A 12,114-nucleotide genomic window follows, 5' to 3' on the forward strand; every position below is an offset into this window, starting at 1 on the left:
TGTCCTAGTTCCCTACTGTATGTATGTTTGTTGTTGTTGACTCATCTCTCTACGTGCTCCTCTTTTGCTTGTGTTGGTGTGCGCCGTAATATTGTTTACGGTAGTAGAGTTTGCCTTATACTGCTATTCTAGAGTAGTAGTAGGGTTTGTTCTCAAGGTTGCATATTTGTTCTCTGAGTGCGGGGCGGTGGGGGGGATTGGTTTCACACTTTTGGGTTCTTGGGATGTGCTTCAGTGTCGAGGCAGCTTTTGATGCCATTAGGCGGGTTTCTCCTGAGGGGGGGGTATTGGCTTTGAAAAGAATTCAAGATAAGTGGAGGCTGGTGAATCTTTTCAGCGAAGGGGCACTGACATCTTCCTCAAATTAGCGGAAGCAACTGAGAGTGGCAAGGGAGCCCTAAGCAATGTAGCAGGGTTCGGGGTGAGGCAGGAGGGCATATTCCTCCTCTATAAAGTTGTTTTTAAGAAATTGGTTGAAATGGTGCGTTTTGCAACACAGAAAAATGGGTGCAAAGTGATGCAATTTACAATTAGTTCTCTAGGATAACGCAGGAAATAATACAATATGCCAGGTCACCAAAAGAACCTAGACACATTTTACTATATATTCTCGATGCCTCTGTGTTTCCAATGTATGTCAGTATTGGCACTGTAAATCACACTGCACCCACAATACACATCAGCATTGGCACTTTAAAATACTTTAATAAAAATATGAATTGCCTCTGTAAATAACTTTTCTTGAAAAATGCACCCATGATATATACCAGCATTGCCACTGTAAATGACTTTCATGAAACTGCACTCAAAATATTAGCAAGTATTTCCACTTTAAATCACTTTCATGAATCTGTACCAATATCTGTTATGCAATGTAATGTTATGTCACTGGGATCTATACTGTGCATTGGTGGTGCCATATGCATGGTACCTCAGGCCCATGGCAGATCTGAAAGCGGGAGGGGTGGGTTAGGTTACTAGGGATAGAAGGAAAATGCACAGTTGGCTTGCTACTGTTTTGATGTGTGCTGTTTACCTGAGTACTCTGTGAGAATCTGTTTCTAGATCTATGTCAGGGGTTTACAGGCATTCCATATGGGAGTCGTGTGTGTTTTGGTGCAAGGATGCATTGGCCGGGGTGATGGTATGTAAGTTGGTTGTAAAGGTGTATAGTTCTGCTGTTTGGAGTCTGTAGGGAGGGATTTTAAATCACATTGTGCAAGTGTCATAGTTGGTCTGTGTATAGTGTGCTTTGGCATGAAAAAGGAAGTGTTAGTTTTGGGGTAAACCATTAATTCTATGGGCAACCTCACACGTTACAACACAGTGGGGCAACAATTAAACTAGGTCAAACAATTGAACTAGATAAAACAATTTTTGCAATGATGATAAGAAAAATACAGTTAAAGTATAGTAAACAATTCATACTGTGGGGAAACAGTTAATCTAGGATGCCAAGGAGCACAATACAGTGGGGGCAACAATTCACTTAATGCAAACATATCAAGTAGGGCAAACAATTAATACAGTGGTAGTCAACAATGCTACATCAAATACACATTGCAAGTCTGCTATGTTATGGCGATGCACACAATTCCCTGTTGCCCCTGTCCACAACTGACACATCCATCAAAATGAATACATGTGTAATCTGTCACAGAGATTCGTTTCTTTGCATAATCAGATCTTTATTTCATGACGTGTTCAAAAGGAATTGTGATATGTTCACCATTCACTGTCGCTTGTCATTAGGGTAAGCTGGTAGCAGGCTCACTGTGTGAGCGTCATTAGGTTTAGTGGTAGGCAGGACCATTCTCACTTCTCCTAACATAATTACACACAGACTATTGCAAAGACTCACACTCCCAAACCGACTCTCATATTCTCTCATACAGTCATACACTGTCTCGCTAAATGTCTCACACTCTCACTCACACTGACATGCAAAATACACACTCATCCAGATACTCGCTCTTGCGCTTACTCTCACCCTCTCACTCACAATCACACTGAATTTCACCCTTGCACACTGTCAGTCACAATTACTGCTATCATGACTCATTTTCACAGTCACTTTGTCACACACAGACACACACAGTGACTCGCTCACTCAACTGAAATTGAAATTCAATATAGTGATTTATATGAAAATGATGAATCTACGATGTTCAATTGTGAGAACATCAACGAAAGGAAGCAGATACATAACTGCAATTAGAACATTGGAATCAGATCTATTTTAAGATTTGAATTAATCTCCTAATCTGATCCCTGTGGCAGTGTGACAAAATTACTACTGTTCTGCAGGAGTACAGAGATTAATGGTGTGTAAAATGCCCACAGAGCCCCACAATACTACTAAGTATTGATCTCCGCTCAAGAGATCAACTCTTGATCTGTGTGCCTAGGCCCAATCTGGTCTTTGGAGGAGGCAGAAGATTCACGGTGTTTGGTCTGAAATTATGGAACCAACTACCGTTAGCGATTAGGTCTTATAAATCCCTAATACTATTCAGAAAGTGCTTGAAAACCTTTCTTTTTAGATAGACTGCCTTTTCTGCAGAGTACATAATGAATCTATACTCTGAAACTCCACCTAATAGTGAACATCTGCACCCGAATATAGTTTATTCTGTTTGGTGGGCCACAGAAATATTCAAAATCAAAATCAAACTGTCAGTGATACTAATCATCTTCATCATCATGTTGATTTTTGGCTGTGCATAGAAACAATCCATAAAAAAACAGTCTGTTCTGGATGGTCCAACCACCCCACCCACTGGGCCTTGGCATTTCTTGGGATCAGGAAGACACTCTGTGCAAGCAGCAGGTTGAGGCAGGTTTTCAAAAATACAAGTCCTTTATATTCTTCCAGGCAAGACACAGGATACACAGGATACATCATCAGAAACATCTCTGGACTCTACTAAAATTACTAGGCTCACCCATCCTTATATACACATCTAGAGAGGTGAGGTAATGGTCTGGTCACAAGTAAACCCCCCTTCTATCTGTGATTCGTTGACTTATATGACATGATCAATGTGCTGTTCCTCTCTCTACTTGTGATTCGCTGGCCTATCTGTCTCTCAATCCCAGTCTAGACCAGTTTTACCCACTCCTTAACCCCACATTTGTCCCCTGCCTGAACTCTTTATAAAAAAAAATGTCCAGTGAGGTCAGAGTGAGTTAGCATAAAGCAACCATTTTGCCTGCTTAAGTATCCATGTTGAAGTCCTTGACCTTGTCACAAAACCGAAAATGGCCGCCATCATTACAAAATGCCTGACCTATCACAAAATTGTGGATTACCCTACTTCTGGTCATATTTCGATACCTAGTCCAATTTGAGTGTAGTTTTTTACTAATATATACTTAGCATGTACTCCTTAACAAGCCTTTCATCACTCAAAACATTCTGACCACATGAACATGAATAGTTCTTTAAAGTGCTTCTCTGTAAGGCACTACAACATTTAAAGTCATTGATCACCCCATCAAGTTATCTACGTTCGGTTTGAGGGGGAGTGGAGCTATCTCTACTACATTCTGTTTGAGGGGTAGGGGATGGTCATTCCTTTACACTCCCCCCTCTGTATAGTATTTAGTCATTTACTTAATACTTATAACTACACCCATGTCCACCCTCCTTAATTTTCAATGTACCTACACATCTCTGACCTAATCACCTTTTTCTAGAAACAATTTACTTTAATTTGTATTTGTATTTGTATTTTGTTTATTTATAAAGCTCAACCAGGCCCTGGGGCATACGGGCGCGTAAGTTTAGATCTGGTTACATAAAGTTGCAGTTACATTTGCATGAGGTAGGCAATGGTTACGGTTACAGATAAATACAGACAGTGTTACAGGTACATACATGTTGCAATTTTCATGCGGTAGTTAATGGAGAATGCAGATAAATAATATAGTATATTATTTACAATACGTACAGTGGGCAGGTAGCAAGTCTAGGATCTAGGAGGTTAGACTATCATTGTGTCCAAGTCATGAAGCCAACGCTTAGTGTTGCGCTTAAATAGGTTGAAGGAGGGCTCTGACCTGAGGAGAGCGGGGAGTGTGTTCCATAACTTCGAGGCTTGTACAGGGAAGCTAGCTCCTCCCGAGTTATGGAGTTTGAATCTCGGTATGGACATAGGGCCTCATTACATGGATGGCGGTGGACCAAGGTGCTATTAGCACCTTGGTCCATGCCGGTAAAATACCGGCACCGCCTTGGTGGAAAGGGGAATTACCGCCCTATTCCAAGGTTGGTGGGGCAGTAATTCCCCCTTCCCCCATTGCCCTTCCCCATTCCCATTTTTGCCCCATAGGGCTCTATGGGAATGGGGAAGGCGCTAATTACGGTACCGCAAATTGCGGAACCGTAATTAGCTCCCTGGTCCCTTTGCGGGTTGTTTTTTAACGTCTGCAAAGAGCAGGCGTTAAATTCCCCAACCCGCAAAGGGACCTCGTAGTAAGGCGGTAAGGGTTTACCGGTACTGGTAAAATACCGGTACCGGTAAACCCTTACCGCCTACCGTGTAATGAGGCCTATAGTGTTTGCTTGAGCTGCTCTAAGTGGTCTTGATGATGTGTGTGGGGTAAGTTGGTTAGTGAGGTAGGATGGTTCAAGGTTGGGCCTGGCTTTGTGTGTAAGGGCAAGAGTTTTGAGGGATATTCTGTGCTCTAGTGGGAGCCAGTGCAGATTGCGTCTAGTCTCAGAGATATGCGACTTCTTGGGGATGTTGAGGGTTGCCCTGATGGCATTATTTTGAATTACTTGTAGTTTGTTAATATTTTTGTGGCTAGTACCTAAATAGAGGGTGTTACAATAGTCTACTTTGGACAAAACTAACGTTCTAGCAAGTGTAATGCAGTTGGGTGTGGAGATAAACGGCCTACATGCGGTGATAAGTTTACAGGTGCAAGCGGCTGATGTGGCTACTGCATTAGTTTGTTTGGAGAAGGATAAGGTGGCATCAAGGTAGATACCAAGGGTTTTAGTGTTTTTTGAGACGGAGATGGGATTACCATCTATAGTGAAAGATTTGAATGCAGTATTTAGTTTTTTAGTTTAGCGTGAATACCAAGGATGAGCAACTCAGTTTTTTCGTCATTGAGACAAAGTCCATGTTGTGCCATCCACGCTTGTATTACTGCGTAGATTTCATTAAGGGTTAATCTAAGAGATATCCTAACACATCTCTACAACATCAGTACTAAAGCATTATACTCATCTAGCCTAAACATGTATGTGTCCCTAAACACTACTTTTATTTTATTTTATTTAAGCCCTACCTCCATTCCCCAGTTTTACTTTAAACTAACTATATGCCTCAGATAATGTTACAGCCAATATGACTCAAGAGTTTGGTCAAGCTTTGAGGTAACACTTTAGCCCATTTTCTGCATATATTGTGTTCATATTGTGGCTCATATTCCACATCAAGCTATTGTAACAGCCTCTTTCTAAATCTACCTGCCTCTACTCTCCGCCCTCTGCAGCTAATCCAGAACAGGACTGCAAGACTTGTCCTTGGCCTCAAGCCCTGGGATCGCATCTCTCCAGCTCTGAAATCTCTCCATTGGCACCCAGTGGATGCAAGGATTGCTTTCCCGGGCCTGGGTCCAAAATACCTTCAGATATCCCTCCGCAAATACCTCCCCTCTCGAGCTCTTCACTCCTCTACCTCCAACTCCCTCAGGGTCAGTCGTTTTTCAAAGAAACGAGCTGGGGGTAGATCTCTGTCTTCGGCTGGGGCCTCCCTCTGGAACAGCCTCCCTGCCACTCCAAAACTTGAGGAGAACCATCTCCGGTTCCGGAAGCACCGCAAGACCTTCCTCTTTTATTCTGCCTTCGCTCCCCCTCTCCCCTGCTGATCTGTTCTCTCTTGGCACCGTGCACCTGGCCACCTTCTGTCTTCCGGGCCCAGGTACTTGTTCACCCTGCCACCCTCCCGCACTGCCTCTGGGCCACCCCTGGCACTGGGCTCTGTATATGTACCCATACAGCCCCCCTTTTTCTTCCTGCACTTATCAGACCTACCCTATCTGCTGCCTCAAACCTAGCAGTTGCAAATTGCTGGCTGCACTACCACTGTTTGTTGCCTTTATTATTTATTTATTGCTATTTATCTGTTTCTCCTCTGCTTCGCACTTTCCGATTCTCCCCCCTTCCATGCTCTTTTTACTTCCCCCTCTCCCATGCACTTGCATGTTCTCAATCTCACTGGGCCTAGCAAGATCGCTGTTTTGTTCTCCCCTGTTCCCCTCCCTTGCCTTGTCGCGCTATGAAACACTTGTATACGAGCGCGATAGAAATAAAATATCAATATCATCCTTTCTGCAACTCCCATCCCACGACAATGTCTTACCTTGCTTCCATTCTCTTGCCCATTCTCTTGCCCAGGCATACCATTAGTATGATAGTCCTATCCCCCATCGTTCAGCTGTGTAGAATATTTAGTATTTGTATGTTCATTGATGTGCCCACATTCCTTCTAAATCCAGCTTGACACCTCCCTAAATGGACATTCGTCACTGACTAGGATTCCAATTCCTTCAGGATTAATGTAGAAAAGATTAAAAAATCTGTATCCAATAACATGATAGGCCGATCATTTTTTCGCTCTATGCGGTTTCCCCTTTTAAAATTAGGTACTAAGGTTGATTAGAGTCGGGAGTTTTAGCACAATGTATACAGCAACGTCAATATGTGAGCCCGGCAATTGCTAGACTTATTTATTGCAAATGCAACGTCCTCGTATGAGAAATTTAATTTCCATTCAGCTTCCCCAATCTCTCCTTTTTCCAGTTTAGTCTGCGTTCCTCTATACAAAGCACTAAAATACTTTACCCAATCAACTTCAGGGATGGGGTTGAGCTGAGTATTTAATTGCGTACTCTTAGATCATTAATTACTGACCAAAAGGATCTATGATTTCTCGAGCCAACAATAGACTGCATTTTTGCTGCATCATTTTGGATCATCTGATATTTATCCTGTTGCATCCAATGTTTTCACATTTCTTATTGGCTAGGATTATTTGCTGCAGGTTCCCTGTTTTTTGTAATGCGCCCTTAGTTCCCACTGCATTTCCCTTTTCCTTTGGTATACCTGCTGATCATGCACATGGACATGAGAACGTTTTGTTTTCCCTCTCGAGTTTCTCAGAGCTTAATATTCTTTCTTTAAGGAATACGTTTTCAAGTGACGGAGAGGACCCCTCAATTCTATCGTGTTCTCTCGTGCTTGGTCATTCCACTAAAATCGTCCTCCAGCCTCCTATTGAAGGCCTCAATAAGATGGGGATTCCATATAATTATACCCCCCATGGCTTCACAAGAAGGTTGGTCAGACCAAAGGATCTTTGAAGTCCTAATTGCAGACCGAATTCTGCTATTAACATGTTCTGATCAGCCAAACAATCACCTATAAAAAATCGGTTGCATTTCTTAAATAGAGGTTCACTCACAAATATGTAAGCAATCGTGCCAGGTTTCGGCTGCCCCCCAGGTCCGCAGTCACATTACCACTCATTATGTGCTGGTCCTAGTTTTCAAGAAATATTTTGCATGCATGTCTAGTCTATTCAGTATGACCCAATTATTCCTTCTGATTAGACTGGTTTCAAGCCACACCTGTTGTATTAAAGTCTCCTGTGACAACTAAATAACCTTTCTTGGTCTCGGTCAGCCATTCCTCAATGATATCAAATAAATATGTTAGAAATACATTACAATCCTTTATTGCTGGATTTAAATACACATTAGCAATAATTAGTTAGATGAGGGAGTACCATATTCAACGACCAAAAGTGCAGCTATCTCCTGCCACATCCTAAGGACCTTTCCCTCCAGTGTAGTTGCTATGGCTGTCGATAGGCTCCCAGATGGTCACAGCGTTTTACTCTGTGAAGGAGGTTGTGAACATGTGCAATAACCATCAAATAAGATCTTCTCTGTTGCCCACATTACCTGAATAAAAAATATAGAGAATCCCTTCAAACAACTACGTAGTTCAGAATTCACAATCAACGATCGATATTCTCTGGCGTTCCATGAAGCCACTTTAAGCCCTTCCATGTTCGTTAAAGTCGAAGCCTCAAACTTCCTCCTGACTTCATATTTTTTACCAAAGCTCTTGATAGCCAAAACTAATCCTGGTTGCTCTATTCCTCGTGGGTTAGTTTACTCACTACCCTTCCACTGAGCTCTGGACCATCAGACGTAAAGCATGTATTAATGGCATTACCCCGGATGGATTGTGAGGAACAATCTTCACTTTGACAATATCCCTCAAAACAACTTAGTTGATCCCCACCAGTATAAGGGAGAAGGTCAGACCCCATAGAGGTAAGAATTTTGGCATCTCCTAATATCATCTCATGGACGATCCTCAATGGTATTTCCAAGGTAACAAGGTTGGTCCTTTCTTTCATGAATAAACTCAACCAGTTCAATGTCATGTGAAGTAACTAAACTAACTGTTTGCACATCAAAGAAAAGTGCTAATTGACTGGATCAATTTAATAACTGTTTGTCTTTACTTGGTAAAATAAATTCTCTTCCTCGAGTAGACTTTATCCTTATTTGATTATCCCGACTTTCATTATCATTCCTCAGTATTTTCAAACAAGAATAAGGCGGGGCACTTCCACACATAGGGTTGTTCCTCCGTACTTCTCAGGACTTTGTTAAAATCCAGGACCCCTCGCCTTGTTATTATCTCCCATTAACTAAGCTTCCTCAATGTTGTTACATTGATTGGTCGGTACTGCAATGCCCCTTTCCTCAGAAATACTTTCCTCCAAGCAAGACGAGGAATCCACCACCCATTGCCCCTCCAAGTTCTTCTCTATGGTCTGATTTTCTAAGGGCAGATATCTCTTACTCTTTACTTTCCTCTTATTTTATGGTCATTTTGCCTTTATGAAATCTATCGCTGGAGCTGACCTATTCCAAGCCTCAAGTAAAGGGAGTCCTGGCAAACAATTTCTGGAAGATTTCATGTTATTATAATTTGTTTGCCTGATTCTTACGCTTCCATTTTAGACGTGGGATATCCTGGCCCTCAGTGGAATTGATTCCTCCCGTTTCTGGGATATACACAACAGAGACTTCCTCTGGGAGGATATCCATCAGGGGCTGCTGCAAAAGCTTCTTCCTGTATGTCTGGAATAAGATCAATCAGTTATTCAATTGTCCCAGCATTAGGCATATCAGTCTCTCTAACCTCATCCTCCAACACGCCACACCACTCTTCCGTTCCTGCATCTGTGAGGTGGGCGGGGGGCTTTGCAATGCCTTTTCCTCATGCCACGTTATTCTCTTGTGGCATTTTGTATTGATTCTCCCGGAAGAATTTAAGATCTCAAGTGTCATTCCCACTGATAATTGCATAGTTTTCAAAGTGGCAGTATGTTGCATACTTCTGTACGTATGTTTTCATATAGGTTCACCAATGATGTCGAAATGAGATTCAGGGAGGATAAAGATACAGGTTGCAATGATGTCAATTATGTTGGATAAGGAGAGTTAGACGCATTGCCCTCTAACATCGGGGATATACTGAATCTATCCAACAAGTGGTCTCCAAGATTGCCTTTAGAAATTAGAAATTGTGGGTGTGTTAGAAGTTGAGAAGGCTGTTGCCGGTAGTTCGTCCAATATAGATTTCTCCAATTCATCTGGTAACGGAGCCTCTTCACGTGTAGTACCACAGTTTGTATTCTCATCATGCTCCCGACTAGATACTTGAATAGGAATATGCTGCAGAACAATCTCTTCCGTATCACTCTCTAGAGCCCTAATCTGCTGCAAATCCTCCTCCACTGTATTTTTGACTGGGAAGAAATCATGGATTTTGTTTCCGGCAACATTGTGCCGTTTTTACTGATTCTGAATGCTCCATTCCCAGAGTGTTCCTGCTTATTAAAGTTTGGAAAGGGGAATGCTGCAACTCGACAACCTCTTGTTTCCTGGGGCAATGACCCATCTCCCACCTTACTTCTAAAGCCATACTTATCCACAGTAGAGGGGTACCCACAACGCGGTCATAAACCGTAATGGGGATATGGCTATAAGAAATGGGCGGCAGCGTACGCCTCACTGTCTTTTGTTCTGTTGAGCGATTGCGATTAACTACACTCTTCAGTGCACTCCACCAATTATGGTTATAGTGTGCCCCTACTGATATCTGCTTGCTCCTAGTTGCTGCATTCGTACCCCAATTTGTTGAATTATTTAGTAAATAACCAATAGTAAGAGTGGTGGATTGCATAGGCAAAGAAGCCCACACCTAGAGGCTGGCCAGCCCTCGGAGGGGGTGCAAGAGGGGCAGCCTGCATAGTGGACTGTTCCTCTGGCCAACCCCGCAACGGGTATCCAACACCTCGCCTCTCCCCCTTGGTAGGCGGAAGGGGAGTTCCCGGGCCCAGCCACATCCGGCCTCAGGCTCCGGGGAGCACTCATAAGGTAGGGGGGCTGCTTGGGCTCATTCACTTTTTTGCAGGTCCCGCCTGAAGTCCTACCCCTCCCTCTCCCTGTATTAATGCCCAAAGATACGGGCCAGCTGAGGAAGTAGTTTTGACTGTAAATTTGGACGACGGGCACTGACTCACCCTTAGGGACAGTTGAGACTCCTTGTCAACTGAATGCAGTGGTCCCGGATTTATGCTGCTTCGCAGTTGATAACCAGAGGTGGACATCCTCTACTTTGCAGAGCTTAGCCGCCACATCGTTCTTCCTTCCATGCTCCACTCAACTCCGCTTTGCAGGGGTTCTGAGGAAATCACCAAGCTTCGTCAAGGAACAAAGGGAGGGAGAATGAAGACACGTAAAGGCGCCAAGCCACACTGCAATCTGATAGCTTCCTTTGACACTCTCTCAACCTGGGGGTATAGTACAGCCCTCCACTTTCTATCCAAAGAAATGGGAGCAAAAGATTTTGATTAAAAAAATCAATCAACAAAATGATAATTAGACATAGAACCAAAGTTCACAGTATCCTCCCGCTGACGGTTTCTGTGGCAGGGCAACATAGTCCAACTCCAAATATCATGTTGGGGTGCACTACATGGGTCTTCCCCTGTGACTGGTTTGCCCCATCTCCAACAGCTGTAGCATAGTCTCTCCTCTACAACCTCCATATCCTCCTCCTCCAGCCCCTCCTCCTCATGTTCATATAGGCCCACCCCCTGCTGTGGCACCCTCACAGGATGGTCCTACCCCTAATCTTCCCCCTGACTGCCCACCCCCAAGTCCTCAGCACCCTTGCCCTGATGGATGAAGATCACTTCCTCCTAAATGCCCCAAAAGTAGAAAAGTGCAGTACCATAGTGCTCCACCCGGGCACTTGATATTGTAGCCTCCCTCTTCCACGTGAGGATTATGCCCTCCTGAACCTCAAATGCCCCTGCTTTCTTGGGAGTATCCACTAGAGACCTGGCTTCTCCTGCCTGCATGCCAGTAGTTGCGCTCTCCTCCGATAGCCCTGCTTCCTTTCCCACTCCACCTGAGGCCTCACCCAATGCATCAGACTGACCCACTAACTTATAGGGTTGACAATGGTGTGTGTCCCTGGTCTGCAAACTGGTGTCACAAACAGCACAGGCCCCTCCCCTCATCTATCATGAGACATCTTCTTCCTGCAGTGAGTAGAAATGCAGCAGCTCCATATCTTTTGATCCTTCCCAGGCGCCTTGCAGGCAGAATCCGTTACATCCAGTGTCCCCTTCTGGCAAGAAAGCTCATCATAAGATGGCATATAAAGGTAAGTATTTAAGTATTTTGTTTTCAAATAAAAAGTCGTCGCATGCATATTTGAATGTAATGGTTTGTGCGTATATCTGTGCGTGAGACAGATGCAACAAAAATTCAATGCAACTGCGTGCAAGTGTGTCTGTGGCTGCATGTGTATGTGTATGTTTGTGTCAGAATGGGTTTGCGGGGAAGTGTTTTTTCTGTAGGAAGACAGCTGGCTGACACTGAGGAAACTATCTCAAGGGGGTGGTGGCTTATGCTGGATAAGTTCCTGCTGAGTGCAGTCCACTCAGCCTGCACTGCAGGCACCACTTGAGTAAAGCCAGAGCTATCTAAGCTGCCTGTGCT

The sequence above is a fragment of the Ambystoma mexicanum genome, chromosome 2q (genome assembly GCF_040938575.1).
Source record: "Ambystoma mexicanum isolate Mex_15411 chromosome 2q, UKY_AmexF1_1, whole genome shotgun sequence".
NCBI classification, from domain to species: Eukaryota; Metazoa; Chordata; class Amphibia; order Caudata; family Ambystomatidae; genus Ambystoma; species Ambystoma mexicanum.